Source organism: Etheostoma cragini, chromosome 7, assembly GCF_013103735.1.
Source record: "Etheostoma cragini isolate CJK2018 chromosome 7, CSU_Ecrag_1.0, whole genome shotgun sequence".
Lineage (NCBI taxonomy): Eukaryota > Metazoa > Chordata > Actinopteri > Perciformes > Percidae > Etheostoma > Etheostoma cragini.
The window spans coordinates 21,024,524-21,041,338 of record NC_048413.1 but is presented as its reverse complement, the minus strand read 5'-3'; the positions used below and the strand labels follow the sequence as shown (position 1 = coordinate 21,041,338).

The following is a 16,815-nucleotide window of genomic DNA, read 5'->3' as shown; positions in this document are numbered from 1 at the left end:
GTCATTTTGGACTGGTTGGTAAATCTACAAGAAGGTGTATTTTATCTAATGTGAGCCTGTCAGAAGTTAGACACTATGATAGAAGAGGATGAGGAGTGGGGTTCTATGAATTATCAGAAAATTAATCTTTTCAGTAAAAAAACATTCTGCTCAAATGAGAATTAAAAAGGTTAGGTTGGATGCACACTGAAAGAACTGATCCTAGCAATGTGCAAGTCCTACAAAAAAAAAATCTGGACTCTTCTGTCACCATGTATGCTTGTTTTTAAAACACCCACATCAACACCCAACGTCTGTTTGGGAGTCGTATGTTTGGAGTGCTGTCTGTTCTTCTTGAGTGACAAAACCATTTCATGCAGACTAGAGAGCATTCCTTTATGCAGACTCTTGACTGATGTCAGCTGGAGTGACAGGGGATGAATGCAAAGCAAAGCTGGGGGCATCATACCCAGCAGCACCGAGGTGCCGGCACATCAAAGAGAGAAGTGAAGCCTTTTGATACAGAGGGGGGGGGGATAGCAGGACAAGCTTCAACCCTGACAGTTCGCCACAGTGTGCTTTTGTAGAACTGTGTTTGGTCTTTCCCAGGCGAACGCTGCACAGACGTAAGCGGTAGACAAGCTGACAGAACACACATGAGGGTATCTCTCCGCGTTAGCTGAAAGAAACAGTTGAAGTCTAAACAAAAGTTGTGTCAGATGTTCGCAGGGCCTGTAACTCAGGGTCAAAGCACAGCAGAAAAAAACACACACTGTTAAACTTTAATTGTGTGACCAGCTTCTCAGTGGCTTCTCTCTGCTAAAAACATCACAGCATCTTGTACGATAAAGTCTTGCAGCAGAATATTCAGCACAATGTAATAGAATTCACATTTTTGACCCTGTGCGACCAGCTCGTTCACCAGGCTCAAGACGGACTCTGGCCCAATCCCAGAGTGAGCCCTGAGGACTAAAGGACTAAAGACTCCAACTTAATTGATCTCAGGTGCTCAGTGAGTTGAGTGTGTGAGGGCACATGGGCTCATATTGGTATAAATAGGATTGGGACAGATCTTCATGACATCACACTTGCTGGTTTGGAAATTTTCATTTTGTTGCTTTCCACATGGCCAAGGCACAGGAGATGATTGCGTGATTCAAAACATTTTCAACCTCATTTTACAAGCTGGACAACAGGCCCATTCCGTTGTCGTATGTTGTGCCGTTGTTTACCGTTGTAATTTCCATATTTCCCTATGGTCTCCACAGTAAACCGAGACCATGGACAGCTAATAACTAATAGCCTTGCTGCCCCGTGGACAGCAAAAGATGGACACACACACTTTGACTAGAGGTGTGTGTGTGTGTATAGAAGTCTGCACTTATACATATAACCTTAAACTTGTCAATTAATGCAACAGACATGTTTTCCGCTAAGGAAAACCTGAGCTCCCAGTGAACTGTCTACCCCCCACTACCTACACACATCCATCTCTGCTTATCTCAGGGGATCATGAGCAATATCTACAAATTAAACTAGTTAATTATAGACAACTGTTGGCTGCACACAAAGCCATGAATTACATTCTATAACGTTTTCCACAACCGATTTGATACATCACAAGTGATAGCTATCAACTGCTTAAATACAAGCAGCAAACTCAGGGGCCAAGCCCATTGGTGTAAGATGTATGGCTTCAGAAGGCCTGAATCAATATGTATCCCACACAAGATGGGAATCAAGCTAAAGACTAGCTGCTGCTCTCACTTCAATATGAAAAAAAGATCCTGATTGCCCACAGCTTTGCCCTACTTGTAGATTATCACACATATACATACGATCCCACATTTCTGTCTGACACAAAAACTACTCAGTCAGTGCCTTGCCCAAGGAACTGTGACTGGTAACAAAAGATTTTATATACACGTTCCCTACATGAAAAGTGAGAGAAGGGGCTTCCCATTATGAAAACATTATGTGGGAGACATGACTAGAAAAAGAAAGCTTTTTGTCAGTGAAACGCCACAGTTCAAACTACTGTTCAGTTACAAATGTGTTAAGATGAGTTTTTCCCTAATTTAACGTTACTAAAATCTGAAAAGAACATTAGATTAAAAATGTATTTATTTGCCCTAAATTAACAATTAGTTGACCTTTCCATGATGAACAGAGAGAAAGATGTAATCACATTTTCTGCAATTATTACATTTATGGCAGAGGATTTTTTGTTGCCTGTTGTTGTGTTTTCTACAGTACTTGTTGCACTGCCTAAGTGGCCGAAACTAAATAATCATTAGTGCAGCTTTAATAGTCACTGGCTATTTGTATTCTGCCCATAGTGCTATGAAGCGATCTCTTTCTAGTGTAACTACACTGTAAAAGATGTCAAATAAAATCCACTGCTTATTGTCTAAGGTAGACTGAAGAAAATCAAAACCCTTCAAATTAATATAGCAATTGGATACTATTCCTAAATGGATGTTAGGGATGCAGGATCCAAAAAAGTTCATGATTTAATATTAATATTTAGGCTCAAGATTTTATTCAAAATCAATTTGATTAAAAAACGATTCAATTTAAAAAAGGATTCACTGTACATAAATGTAGTTACTTTTCTCATGTGATAGTACACACGGCATTGAAAAACTAAAAACTGTGTGTATACACATATAAAAATTGTTTTTGGGAATTCTATGAATAGATTATAAATTGTTAGAGCTTCCATCGATTCCTGAATTTGAATGTTTTTGCACACCCCTGTTTGATGCCCTTACTAAATTCCAAGCTGTTGTTGAGTTTCTGAATCAAGTTCTATCTGACAGGGGCTGTGTAAAAAGCAGCATAATACAGATTGGAAACAGACCAGTTTAACAGCCGCACTTCTGCTTGTGTTTTCAGCTTTACCTGATAAGTGTTTGGGCAGAAAAGCATTACCATAGGAACAGCCCACAGGAAGACAATGTTGAACAGAGGTTGAGATAAGGTAACGTGCTCCTAGCGTCTGTATCTCAGCTCTGCTCTCAAGTCCAAAAGCAGTCTTCCAGTCTTTCATCCGATTCCATATGCATATCAGTGTCACAGACAAACAAATCCATGCGCTGCCTACAGAGCTGTCTGTATGATTGGGTTGTCTTTGTTTCTATTCCATGAGATTGTAGCTGCACTCCCTTACAGTCCTCCAAAACATTACTCCCTCAGTAGGAATAATTTAATTTGTTACGATTTTCCACACAGAACGTTATCTATGAGAACAACACTTGAGCAATCACTCAGTCATTTAGCTCGGGCTATCTAAAGAGATTAAGGAAATCACATATTGGAGGAAACACTAGGAGTGTGCAACTTTTCGGAACGCTTAATTTGCGTCACTCCCAAAACTTGGTGCCGGTTTCTGCTCCTCCGCCCACTCGCAACGCCTCAAGAGGAAGCTGGTAATCACTGCAATTAACGTTCTTCTAATTAAGGCTTTGCTTGGTAGTACTTTAATGGACCGCACAATACTGACAAATTAATCCATGCTCAGATAATAAATCTGATTTGACAAAGCACAAACTCATTAACCTCATGGCCCAATGACGGTATCCAACAGAGTGTCTGAGATGCTGCGATTGGTTGCCACTGGGTAAAGGACTCTTGTTGGCATCCTACTTTGCTTTGAAACAATTATTTTCATATCCAGATGTGTTGCTGTGATGTTTTACACTTTATTAATAATGTAGAACAAGTGATAGATCATCGTATACACCTGTCATTTTGGGATAGGCCCCTTAGTTTCCTTAGTTAGACAATAGTGTGCTTCCAAATTTGTAGCCACAGTTGGGCGAAGGCCCTTTCCTGTTTGGAATTTCATGTGGGTAGGCCAAAACCCTCATCCACCAATCAAGGTTTTTGGCTTTGGGATTTAGAAAAATGTTGACGACTGCAAGACAGGCCTTCTCACCCAACGTTAGTGGCTGATTTTACTAAAACTTGTGTGGCTGAATGGGTGTAAATCCCTGCAGCCTGCTTTGGCAAAGCCTTCCCATTTGAATGGAGGCTGTCATTTTAATATGGACTTTTTGAAATGATAGGTTAATAACATATGGGTGTAATGTTTAGGTTTCATATACTTTTGGCCACATACTGTGTTTAGGCTATCAAAGACAAACGGATAATATCAGGTTTTGGTATCAGCCCTAAAAATGAGACAGGCAGTGCTTCTTTCCAGACGCTCCATTTTCTGCCAGTGTTGAATAGTTATTCAGCTCTGCAGAATTTGTACTCACTCTGTCTCTTTTTGTTTTTCTAAGACTCACTGCACTGCTGCTGTCGCTCCCTCCACCTACATGTTTACAGTGCAGAGAACCCTTTTGTTGGAGGCTGTTAAAAGCCATTCTGGGAAATACAGTAAATTACTAACTGAAACAAAAGTTGACAATGCATGTGTAGAGGAGATGGGTAAAGAATTACATTTTCTTTTCTTATTACACTTCGGCTAGTGGAAAAAGTTGAAAATCAAACATTTTGATTTTTTGAAAAATGTCCTTTTAGGGTGGATTTATGTCACAGGCTAGATCACCAACAAGTAAAGAGGGCTCCTAAAGTACAGGGCTCATGCACATTTCTTGGATAATGGATGCATCCTGGTGCTGAGAAGGAAGACCAGAATGTATGCATTTATTGTTATCTTTAGATCTTGTCTTAAAACCAGACAGATGCTGCTCACAATTCTTCAGAACCTTCTACTGCACTGTGATTGCTAAATTAAGCAGTGAATACCATGCTTTGTGGTGCATATGACTCCCAACTGAAACAGGTCAGCCAGAAAAAGAACAGAGAACCGCATCATGCTTCAGACTGCTTCCCAAAAGTCTCAGTTTAGTTAGTGCTGTGTATGTATGTTCATTCTAGAAAATCACTTTATATAGTAAATGTAGGGGTTTCTACCTGAAGAAACTGAATTCATGAGTCTAGTTTAAATACTAGATACAAATGAGAAAAACAGGGTTGGTAAGCTTGTAGAAATCTTACAAAAAGGTAATAAATTTCGAAACAGACACACCCATGCCTATTTTGAAAAAATAATGTTTAAATTGAACATTCATTTAAAATTGTGACCTTAAATCAAAAGTCAAATTGAATCGTGGATTCAGGAAGTCGAGACACCTCTACTTGCTAACTCAGGTTGTGTAAATAAGTGAGATATCAGAGAAATATTAGAGAGCCCAATGTATGACTCATAAACACAAGACTTTCATTTCTCACATTTTGCTGGGGTTTTGGTATGATCCAGTGTGTGCTGGTCATAACAGGAGCACTTTTGAAATTATAACAAATGCCACTAGCATATATTCAAAATGTCTGCAAATAGTCTCCCACACTTTGCACAGCTTTATAAAATTAGCATCTATTAGGAGATTTTTCCAGCCTCCAATATTTTACAATGATTATGACCTTTAGTGATGTTTGCTGCTGTAATCCGGCAGCAGAGGAACGCTCCTCACTCCTTTCAAAGTGACCATGCTCTGCGTGTGTACACAAACTCAATAATTCAATGTGCTCTCAGGAGACCTTGATAGAAGAAGGATCTACAATGTGTCCCGTATCGGGAATCGCACTTTGACCTCATCAAAGATATTGTATGTTTGGTGCATAGTCGATATGGTGACAGCTCTATCTCTATGATTGATAAGGTACTTGGTATAGGGCCCCAGCTTTCTTTTAGAGGAGAATGCCTCCCACTGATTTATGCTGTCATGCAAGCAGCTCATTTCCTCATAATCCTTTATTTTTTAACCATGTTTACAGTTGGGCTTCATTTTCATAGAGCAGGCGCTTCCTTTCAACAATCCTCCATTCTTTTCTCTTCAATACATGTTTTAAGAGTTGGTAGCTGCCTTGCTCTTGGGAGGCAGATTAAGTGTTGAATACACTTCTTCATTTCATTTATTCACTCATTTGGGCGGCAAACGCCTCACCGTGCTGGGTGGGTTTGTGTGGTCTTAGGCTGACACACATTTCGCTTGGCAGAGGGCCACGAGGGACACCAGAGAACAGCTGTTCCTGAAGCTGTGGGTTCTCCCAGCAAGGCAGATGGAGCTACCGGTGGTACACACACACACACACAGGGAGAGAGAGAGAGAGAGAGAGAGAGAGAGAGAGAGAGAGAGAGAGAGAGAGAGAGAGAGAGAGAGAGAGAGAGAACACAGTATATACACGTGTACGTCTACTCAGTAACTAACAGCAACGAGGCCATATGGACACTCCTAAATTTATTTTTCTCAGGAATAGATGGACTCTTGCTATCATTAGCAAATTCATTAAAACAAACTATTGTCTCTTTATGATATTGTCATCTCAGTATTGAATATTAATAACTTACAAGACATTTTGGTGTATACAGTTCCTTTTATGAGGATTATTTTTCTTTTGGTGCGCTCTTTTCTTTTTAAACTGAAAAATCATCGGAGTACATGGAATTGCTCACTGACCGGAACATTTCAATCAAGTCATTGTCTGCTTTCCTAACAGAAAGCATGAAATTGACCTGAAGGGCACAAATGTTTATATCAATTAGCATCTAACTAAAACAAATGCAGATATTGCAAGAAAGGCAAGATTCTTAAAGAAGCAAGGGAAGATTCAAGCTACTTAGTCCTCCAATGCAAGGTGATTGTTAAAATAAATTATGTGTATCAGAAGCATTGAGAGTTGGATGGTGTTGCTAAGAACTTGCAATATATAACTATTATCAGACCGGCCCTTGTGGCCTCGAAACACTACCGTCCCACCAGGAAAAGTCCCGACTCTTGCATTTGCCTCTGTGCATCCGGGTACCAGAACAACCAACTCCAACCATCTAAACAACTGCAACAGTATGGTTTAAATCAAACTTGTGACAAAAATAGTAAGAAATAATGCATGTTATAAAAATAAAGCAGCACACTTTAAGAAGACAATGGAATAAGTGTTAAACACATTTATCTTAACTTGATCTCATCTCTGGACCAGGCTAGCCGCAAAGAATATATTTCCATGGTACCTTAGCTGGATTTGATTCAACCTGCTTTCGTGCAACAAAGTACAAAACTAAATTCATCCATGATAAGTTGAATATCTTGACTTAATCCCTTATCCTGGTTTTGCTCAACAGAACCCCACACATTGTCAAACACAAATCAACAGAACTGAACAGACAAGTGGAGTGAAGCGGCTTTGTTGTTAAGAATTACGGTGCTCGGTTAGCACAGTGACACCATGTTAGATAGCACAAACGATTTGTAAGAAACTAAGTAACAAACAATGCTATCGGCATTAATAACTATGCAAAACGGGGCTCTCCCTACTATTTTAATAATTTATAAGCCACCCGTTTCTTGCAGGATTTTAAAGTCATGATAAAACTATTCCCCATCCTAACATTAGCTTAGACCTCACAATGCCTTGTGTTTCTCACTCCTACTAATTTATTGTTCAGAAGACGTGACATGAATGACACATGCGAGTAGACCAAGGCAAGAAGAGGCAGATTAAGTAACGTTAGCCAACAAATTTATATTAAAAAAAGTCACATTTGAATAGTAATTTCAGCATTAAATAGTATTGTTTTTTTTACTATTTAAATTAAATTAGACTTTTGGTATTTTTTCCCAACAGCTGCAAACAGACAACCACAACCCTTTACACATGAACAAAGGGATAGTACACCCTTTACAGGCGACAGTGACCAAATAACACAGACCATGAACACAATTACAGATTTCTCTGGGTTTGAACATTGTGGCAAACATTTGAAACATTTAGGGTAATGTAAGTACACAACCGTACAAAATATATAACAAGGGTCTAGTTGTCTTTATACATTTTATTGCGGAAAAGTTACATATTATACTTGTAAATGTTCCGTAATCGTTTAATAATGTTTTGTGATGGTCACCATCTTAGTTTAATATGTTAGTATGCTAACATCTGCTAATTAGCACCAAACACAAAGCTAAGGTTGATGGGACTTAACTGCCATCCCTCCTCAATGAGATGTACAATCTTTTTTTTATGTGGTAATTTTACCAATATATACAGTATCTATCAATATCTGTTGGCTATAACATTGCATCAGTAGCAAAGTTTGATCAAAATCCGCTCATAAATGTCTTGCCACAGTCTAGCTTGTGTGAAGGCTTTAGTTAGTTATTGTCTTATCCCTTAAGGTGTCAGATACACTGTAAACGTTGCAATGATTTTGAGACTGCACATATGACTCTCACTCTTCCACTGCCTCAGTGTGCTGTAATTGTGGCAAGGACCACTTTAATTTCCTGCACATAGTGTATGATCTGCACTGTGAATTATATTTTGTCTTATTGGAGTTTCACATATTGTGCTGGAGCTCTTGTAATATTCCAGTTCTTTTATAAAGTTTGGATGTTTATTTCTCAAGTTTGAAACTGTGAGTACAGAAGTTAATATTAAGCTTAATGCAACATATAAATGAGAGTTGTTTATGAGATTTTCCCTTGTCGCTGGAAGAACCGTTGCCCTCAGGTGGTGTGTAAGCATTACATAACAGACAATATAGGGGAGTGTGGGATGGAGCTGGAAGAGACTCGAGACAAGAAAGCAAGATGTGGATTTCTCCAGAGACCTGCATGAGAAAACAGAGAAATGCTCTTTATGATGCACTGAGAGAGGTTATTTGAATATCACATAATTGAAAGCAAAATATAGACTAAGGACTAATAAGAAAATATTTTGAAATACAGAACAGTATTGGGAACTTATGGGTCTTAAGTCAAACTCCTTCCTGTAGCTGCTGAGAAAAAACAGATGTCAAAAACTAACAGTTGTCGTGAGTTGCTAAATGTGCTCTGAAAACTTTTTAGCGCTGAGAAACACAGAAGGCATTGTAAGATTTAATTATACAAAAAAAGGTATGAACTCTGGTGAGTCATTCTTTTCCCTTTCACAGTGAGGCAATCAATGACGGGCAGACAGGCTAAGAGAAGGAAAGTGTCCATGTTTTATTCACTCTTGCAGAGTGATATCAAGCCTTGTTGGAAGCCCCCGTCCTCGTCCCAGGGGCAGAGTGTTGTGGTGTGCTAATGGATTTTGCAACAAGGGCGCATCTCCTGGCGGTTTGAAGATGCAATTATGCCGGTAATGGTAGTGCCACTGCAAAATGAAAGCATCAGCAGGAGCAAAAATGATCATATACAAGATCCCAGCAGTGTGCAGCATGACAAGTTTCGTTGCATGTCTCTAATCATCACCTAAAATAACATTATCTGTACACAGCTGGAGAAAAATTGTATTGTCCTGATTACAAATATACATAACTTCAAGATTATAATGATTTTCAACATCAAAACGTAATGTTTTGTAGTTGATTAAGACGAGGTAGGTGTGTAATAAAGTCATGTTTTACTGCATTGAATGGCTATAATTCATGTAATGCCCCATAACGATCCATTGTCATCATAACTGGGGATGAATGTTGTGAGAAAGATGCTTTCACGGTGTCAGGATGATTTTTAGTATGCTCACTCCTTGTACAAAATGTACCGCGAGCTAGAAAAACACTTAAGACACAAAAGAGGGGGTAGAATATTTCACTCTGAGTTCTTTAAAGCATACAGGGAAGAGGACATATTTTATCAAGGTTTGAATAAAGCCAACAAACTTCAAAGAGGCACACAGGTAATAATAATTCAAAAGACAATACCAGTAAAAAGCTTGACATGAAGGTATCGCATCTGACTGGCTTTGATGTTAAGGTGCAGATTGTCTCTACAAACATGTGTTCACATGATAAGCACTGGGCCAGGGAGGGAGCTCTACATGCTCAAAATCTGCTTATAATGTTTCTTCTCCATTGGAGACGTTGGAGAATCATTGTGAAATGAGGTCAGTAAACGTAGACCCCATTTTTGTTAATCAGTCTCATTGCTTGTTGATACCCCAGTGTTACCAGCTGCTGGGGATTTGTATCTACATTATCCCTTTCTAAGATTCTGTACACATCTAAATACATGATCCATAGTCTCAAAGCCAATTAGATACAATTCAGCAGTGTTTAAATATTGACTCAGCTAATATTCAGTAAGATTTGATATTTTTACTTTGGACATCACAAAATGTAAATCTTTTAAGCAGCTACATAAAAAAGTTAAGACATTTTTCTGGGATATTTCTAATAACCTGAAATGGAAATGAAAGACCTAATGTCAACTGCCACACTGACCACAGTAGACATGGTAAATGGACTGCATTTATACCGCATTTTACATGTTTCATATCTTACCAATATAATTAATGTAAAGTCTGCTCATTTTTTCTTCCTGTGAACCAGAGTGTATTTCACTGGTGTTTCTGACTGACTGTGATCGGCAGCGGCTTGGGTATGATGCAACTATGTCATGGCAGGTGTATTGATGCCATTGAAATCAGGACCTAAGAATTGGAGATCGTCCGATACCACTTCGTGCTTCCTGATAAGAACATAAAGTTCTTTAAAGTAGATTTTCTTTAGGGTTTTATTACGTGGCATCAGTTCGGTGTATAAACCCCAGTGGTGCTCAAGAAAGCTGTAAAAGCAGCAACAACACAGGCCAAGAAATCCTCCCGATCCGAACAGGTATGTTTTAAAACTGGCACAGAACTAGTTCATTGAAATAGAATTGATTATGGTCTTAGTTTAATGTTTTACAATGTTTATTTTTACAACAAAAGTAATCAGCTAGCAAATAAAATCGCAGGAAAAGTCAAATCAAAAAGAACTTAAAATGATTTATTACTTTTTATGGCAGCTTTAATTAGCTGAAAAAAATAAGTTTATATGTACAGTAGGTGTACTGCATGTTACAGCGATACAGTTAATATCCTTTAATGCTCTGTGACACGTTTAAAAATGCTGTGCACAACTGCTTTTTTTGATTTTTTATCAAGATGGGAAAAGATCTAAGTGACTTTCAGAGGATTCAAAAGACACCCACAGGCCACATGCTCTGAACGGTTTGGTGAGTATGAAAATGATGAATCATTTGCAAAGTCAATAGACTGACTTAATAGATTGACTTTACAGTCAATAGATCTCAACCTAGTTGAACACCTATAAGAGATTTTTTTAGCGTTGAGTTGAACAGCTCTCTCCACCACCTTATCAAAACACCAAACAAGGGAATATCTTTTGTAAGAATAATGTTTCTCACTCTCGTAGAGTTCAGAGAATCTATTATAAGAATGGAAGACTTTCTGGAGGCTTTCCTTTAATTCCACAAATATCTGGGTTTCGGTTTTACTTGAATGATGACAATAATCAAACAAAATTTGCAGTAGAACCAAGGACTAAATTGACAAATCAGACATTGTGCAGAATTTCCTCTTCATTTAATTATTTTTGGTGGCCAGCTACAATATCAACATTGACTGCCACATATTGATTTTCAATTTCTTTATTTGATTCTGTTTAAAATGGGTTAAATCTTATTTCATTGTAGAGCTGCGCACTGGACACAGAGCATTCATTCGCTCAGCCCCTCCTTTTCCCCCTCTCTGTGATTACATTCGGACCAGTCCATCCGTCTCATCTCTGTGCACACTTTAATGCGCCTTGTATCTTGACCATCTATCTACTTGGTGATTTAAAAATCCGAGATAGATAGATAGATAGATAGATATATATATATATATATATATATATATTTTTAATCCAGAAACGCGTAACAAACCGATTTCCCTAACATTAGTTATTAGTAGTTATTTATGAGTTCTCAGTAAAATTATGATAATAACCCTTTTATTGTCACAACAGAAAAGAGGAAAATCCAAATATATTAAAGTTCTGATAAATAAAATATACAAAAAATGCAAAGAAGATATAAAATATAGATATATATAAATTTTCCTTGAAGAAGAAAAACAGTTACAAAAAATAGTGTTGCCAACAGGGACGTGTTAGAGCGCCCTCTAGTGGACATACCATGCAACGCCAACCGTCCATGTTTTAATTTTTTTAAATAATTTATATCAGAAAAAATGTATTTGCCATTATTATTGCTTAATATCTGGCGATATCGGCCCGCCGATACAGTATACAGGCCGGGCTTTAGTCTCTGTGCTGTTTTTCACATTCACAGTTAGCTACGATACCGGACATTAGCCAACGTTAGCATTGGTTACAGCGGACTCTACACGAGCTGTCCACAGGCAATACGCAATAACATTTTTTAAATCGCAATTACAACTTTCCCGGACAAGTCTTGTCCCGGATGGCTGCTAGTTGGCTAGTGGCTGACTATGGATGTGTCCCCGGGCCGGGGCTGTAAAAATAATGGATGGTTGCTAGCTGGTTGGGGGCTGACTGTGGATGTCCCCCTGGGCCGGGGCTGTAATGATAGTGGATGGCTGCTAGCTGGCTGGGGGCTGACTGTGGATGTGTCCGCGGGGCTGTTGTCAGTTCTCATCCCGACTGAAGCCTTGCAGCGCAGGGAGTCTGAGGCAGAAGACAGGAGTGTGCTAGCTAGCTAAATTACCATTAGATTTGTCATCTATACAGTTGACAATACTGATGAATTTTGGTGTTAGCCCAAAGTTGTTAACCATGGTCAAAATAGTCATATTAAAAATAACTGAGCGTGTTGAACAAGGTCGTACTCGTACGTTACCCACCAAGAATTACATTAGCTACTTGTCAACCAGCACCTTTACAGTAGGCACCAAAGCACTTTTCCCCTACAGGTTGGGAGCGGAACTGTTACCATTATTCTTACGTCTAATTCCAACAAGTTTATGACCCAGTGAAAACATTTTGTAAACGTTATTTTAAGGTAAAAAAGAATATTTGGTGTTGATTAATATTGAAAACTATCAATAAATAAGGTATCGTTGTATAACTGTGTTGCGAAATGGGATGTAATCAATGACAAAACAATGCCATGTGGCAGACAAAAAGATGTATTACGTTTACTGAGAACCCCAAAAATAGAAAAGAATCAAGGTTTGTATCAAATCATGGGTCAAAAATCGTAAACCGAACCCTAGATTTGGTGAATTATTAAAGCCCTAATGGTTTTACGCTACTGTCTTCAACTAATCAGAGACATTTTACAACTGAAACAGCTTTTTTAAATATTAACATCTTTGTAGAAAGAAAACTTGACAATGAAGTCACTATTATTTGAGGGCAGACTATAATGTCGTATGTGATTTCTATGTTTAGTCATTTGTTTAGTTTATTTTTCTACATAAAGAATATGCAAAGCAAAGACATCAAAGTTACATTATTCAAAAAAGTTACGTTATTGGTGACGCAGTGTAACTGGCAAACATGACAGCGTATGTGATGTTCACCGTGATGGATCAACTAACTCGAAAACGGTTTAAGTCTTAGCAAATTTAAACTGCTATATCATGATTGAATACCACTATCTGGATCAAGTGCTATTTACTAGAAAAAGGAATTAGCAAATCCTCACATTGGTCTAACCCAAGTTTGGAGTTATCAGAGGGAATGTAAAATCTCTTTGTGCCAGTTATTTTGGCACGACAGCGGCAGTACCTGAGGCTGCCTACAGTGCTCCACCGGAGCGTCCCCACAGTTTCTTCTCACCACCTGCTTTCCCAGCTGTGATGGAGCAGTTCCAAAAGCCCTCTTTAGTATTCTGACATTCACAAGGAAGGGAAAGAAACTTTAGTCTGGCTCCATTTGTTTTTGTAACTCAATAAGTGACATGATTGAAAAGTACAGAGAGTAAAAAGAGGATTGTCTGGGGAGCCTGAGGATGAGGCTTATCGGCAGATTATAGACGCTTCTGCATTTTGACAGGCAGACAGCAGATGCCTTATCTCTGCAACATCTGGAGATGGAGGGAAATTCATGATCTCAATGATATAAACCTTTTTTGTGGTCTTACCCGATTCCCTGCTGCCTCTGGTTATTGTTTCTCTCCAGACCCAGACACTTCTCCCATGGGTGCCAGCATAAGCCGTCCGTGGAACTCATACATAACCAATATGCCTTTTCATGTTTGTTTGTATTCTCCCATTTGGATGCTTATTGCAGGTGAGATTGAGCCTGTTCTGTGAAATACTGACATTCCACTTGAATTGCTCATTACAAGAAGGTACATGAATATTAAAAGACCCTCCGACTCAGTGCCAGTGACTGGCAGCTCCATTTGGATGCCTATTCTGTCATAAATAGGACGGAGAAAGAGTGCACGACCAAAATCAATACATTTTCTCTGTGCTTCTTTATTCTTACCAAGAGCTTGATTCTATGGTGGTGTCAAAAATAAGACCTCGTGATAAATGTTTTTCACACTAGGAATCTAATCTTGCCTATGTGAAAACACTGGTTGGCCTCTGCACCAGTTAAGCTGGTCTATGAACCTGCAATGTTGGACTGGGTGCATACAATGCGTATGTAATGGCAATGTGAAAAGCATACTTACACAAAAATAATCAAGAGGTTGGTCATAACTAGATGAAAGGGTAGAGAGACACTATAAGCTGGACATTTCTGAGTTATTGCCAATAAAATAAATCCCATTCCAAAATACCGAATTACGTTTAGGAAGAATAAAGAACGCAAACATTCTCCTCAAAACTTATTTCAGTTGTTACTATTTCAGTTCGGTACATGTGCAACATGTAACACACTATAAGTCTCTGCTTTGCAGTGAGTGAAACATAGACCTCGCCATTCAGAATGCTGTCCATCTTCCAAAATTCAAATCCAAACAAATTACGTTTGAAGCTGCATGGCATTATGTCTGGTTTCCCATGGGCGTTGTACAGTGTGAGCTAGTACCTCCTGCAATATCCCTGTGGAATGTAATCTGCTGTGACTGAGTAATATGAACAGTTTTATGTTTTATCTAATTCAAGTAATTTTTTAAATATCATTATGTGGCACTGGACACATTGGAAAGTGTCAAATATAAGGTTTCTGTCATCATTTTTGCCTGTATGATAAAACTCGTAAAGCTATTATTCTAAGAAAACAGGACAAATTTATTTGAATCCTGCTCTCCACCCGCAGGGTTAAAAAAAGCTGACACAAAGATCCTCTTCAGTGTGGTGATTAAGACGACTTATCTGTCAAATGAACATAGGGCAGAATACATTTGGATGGGTTATAGACATAACCACGACACATGATAAAGAATGTTAAACCCGAGATGTTAACTCTTAAATCCCAGCGGCATGGATGGGCAATGATGGGTCTAGACCCGCCCACTAGGTCAACTGTGCCCACCCTGGACAAGCCCTGTCCTTGAACTAACTAAATGTAAAGGTTATTACATGCAACTTTCTAACTAGACTTAGCAACTTTTAAGACCCTTTTTGCGACTTGCTGCTCATCTCAGTCAGCAGCTGCGGCTCATTTGTCAGCAGCACACCATCTCACCCTCCATCTCCTCTCTTGCCATGCGCACAGCGGGCAGGTGTGATTTACTATGCTTATGGAAAGCTTAACCCTAAATGTTTTAAATGCTTAAAAAAAGAGCTTGTCTATCAAAGAAATTCAGAGTGGAGGATCCCCACAGACCCCCCTACAGAGGTCCAGGCTAAGCCTGTTTATGTTGTTTCCTGGTATCACTCCAAAATCAGGTCAACACATCTTGGCCGCGCCCCAGAAAATAATTACATTTCCACTGACCTGCTAAATATATTAGGTGTCATTGACTTCAGATCAGTGAAAATTCAGCCCAGAAAATGAAATACAGATGATGCTATAGATAGAGAGGATGTGCTAATAGTTGTATAATCAGCCTTATCACGTGCCAGCGCCGCATATTTGGTTTACATTGGGCCAACTCAAGAAGATAATATACCCACTCACGTAAAGTCAAACGGTGCCATATTTCGGTACAGGTCCGATCTACACCCACGCACAGAGGCGCGGACGGAGCAATCGACGTCGGCTCTGCAGTCACAGTGAGACACTGCAATGCCGCACGCAGACACCTTTCACTGTGATATGATAATAATGACAAGCCGAAAGAAGCCGCGGTGCTGTCGATGTTACACTTCCTCTGGACAAGCAGGCACGACGGTGGTTTCTATGCCCCGGGGACTCACTGACGGGTTGAGGTTGTAAAGCAAGGAAACTTTATTTCTACAGCACCTTTCAGCAACAAGGCAATTCAAAGTGCCCTACATAAAACATTAAAGAACAACTAAAAACAGTCGTGATGAAAATAAAAGTCTAAACTATAATATACAAATACAAGAATAAAAGTTACAGTAAGTAAGAAATTAATAATTATTCATTTACCAGAAGAAAGGGAGGGGTTTTACTTGTATTTTTTTCTGTCAGGGTAAAATAGTACCGTTGGGTACCGGGAACCTAATTTCAAGCACCAGCATTGGGACTAGTATTGGTTCAGATGTGAAAGGTACCCAATCCTAGAGAAGACATGTTCCAGAGGGACCCGACGGTCAATTATCTGCCAAGACCAACACTTAAAAAGTATTTCAATTTTCATCCAGTAATAAAAATTCTATGATGTGTTGAATTCACTAGCTTTTCGTTACACTTGTCAGTTTTGCAAAGGCCTTTTACGGGCTTTTCCCAAATCAAGGAAGTGACGTCAACCTAGCAGTGGCAGCAGAGAGTAGAAGCCACCAGGCAAGCTGTACTTAAATACCTGATGTACTTACAAACTTTGCAATGCCTTGTTTATGAGCCTATTTGTATTAGTGTGGAAGTTTGGTACCATTCCAGGCATTATTAGTGGGGTCTTTACAAGATACACCTATAGTTCCATTAGCGCCTGCACTAAGCCATTTGTCTTATAGTGCTAACTCGACCCATGTTAGACCAAAGGGAAAAAAGCTTCGGGGGGGGGGGGGGGG

General features: G+C 39.1%; 1 long non-coding RNA gene across 1 annotated transcript in view; it reads right to left on the bottom strand.

The window, feature by feature from the left end:
* Positions 1-2,216: 2,216 nt before the first annotated feature.
* The window catches only part of LOC117947891, a 19,403-nt gene continuing 4,804 nt past the window's right edge, over positions 2,217-16,815 (bottom strand). The window contains exons 2-4 of the long non-coding RNA XR_004657351.1: positions 7,925-7,929; positions 7,630-7,636; positions 2,217-2,226 (exon numbers count right to left, since the gene is read on the bottom strand). This is a non-coding gene — a long non-coding RNA (uncharacterized LOC117947891). The remainder of the gene's footprint in view (positions 2,227-7,629; positions 7,637-7,924; positions 7,930-16,815) is intronic.